Raw genomic sequence first — 1328 nt, forward strand, 5'->3', positions numbered from 1 at the left:
AAAACAAATTTGTTTCAACTCATGAGTTTAAACAAACTTGAGAACAAGCAAGTATTGTAGAACCACAATGTCTTAAGCCATATTAGCAAAAAGTAAGCCTGCAAAAGAATTTGAAGGATGCAGCCCCAAAGGATTGCCAGCAAAGTGCAGTGTTCAGTAGCTGGGAAGAGACTGCTATAAGAAGGGAATAATCCCATTTCAATTGGATAAGTAATATTTTTTTCACTATTGAACTGTAAGAGTTTCTTACAAATTTTGGATATTAACCCTTGAAAATTTTGTAGTTTCAAAATGCTTCTAATATGTAGGTGGTCTTCTCACCATATTAATTGTTTTCTGTGCAACAACTTTGTAATTTGATGTCACCCATTTGTCTATTTTTGTTTTTCTTTGCTTATGCTTTTGATGTTATATCCAATAAATACTTTCCAAGACCAATATCACAAAGTCATTCCCCTGTGTTTTCCAATAGGTTTATGAAAAGAAGCTCAACATTACTAATCATCAGGAAATTGCAAATCAAGGAGATATTACCTCACACATATTATAATAGTACGACAATAATAAAAAACAATAAGTATTGATCAGAATGTGGAAAATAGGAACCACTGTGTGATGTCTGTGGGCATTTTGTAATTTTGTAATATAATGAATTACTATGAGAAATACCATAGAGGTTCCTCAGACAATAAAAAATGGAACTACCTTACGATCCAGCAGCACCACTAGTGAACAATTTTCCAAATTAAGATCATGAAGAGAAATTGTCATTCTCATGTTGATAGCAGCACGACTAACAGTTTCTAAGATGTAGAAAGAACTTAGATTGCATTGATAAATTAATAAAAGAAGAAAATGTAACATACACATACAAAGGAATATTATTAAACAATAAAAAGAAAAAACAAGCTTGCTTCCATAGCACATATACTATAATTAGAACAATGCAGAGAAAGTTGCCATGGTGAATGTGCAAGGATCACACAAACATCTGTGAAGTGTTCTACAGTTTTAGACTAACAGAGGGGGAGAGAGGAAAGGAGGTTAAGGGGACACGCTGGAAAGGGAATTGATCAAATTATTTTATATGCATATACAAATACGCTTCAATTAAACCCACTAGACTATCTAATTATTATGCACCAACTTTAAAAAACATGAAGGAAATCTTGCCATATCCAACAACATGGATAAAACCTGAATACATTATTTAAGTAAAATAAACCTGACATGGGACCAATACTGCATGATTCCACTAGATGTGATATTCACTGTAATCAAACTCACAGAAGCAGAGAGTAAAAGACTGGTTGCAGGAGTTACACTGG

The 1328-nt window shown here is 33.1% G+C and overlaps 1 non-coding gene across 1 annotated transcript; it reads left to right on the forward strand.

Annotated features, from left to right (window-relative positions):
• The first annotated feature begins 910 nt into the window (after positions 1 to 910).
• Positions 911 to 1013, forward strand: LOC124986012 (U6 spliceosomal RNA). Its single transcript, XR_007108927.1, has one exon. It is a non-coding gene; the product is annotated as a U6 spliceosomal RNA (small nuclear RNA).
• The last annotated feature ends 315 nt before the right edge of the window (positions 1014 to 1328 follow it).

This window comes from Sciurus carolinensis, chromosome 5 (genome assembly GCF_902686445.1).
Source record: "Sciurus carolinensis chromosome 5, mSciCar1.2, whole genome shotgun sequence".
In the NCBI taxonomy this organism is placed as follows: domain Eukaryota; kingdom Metazoa; phylum Chordata; class Mammalia; order Rodentia; family Sciuridae; genus Sciurus; species Sciurus carolinensis.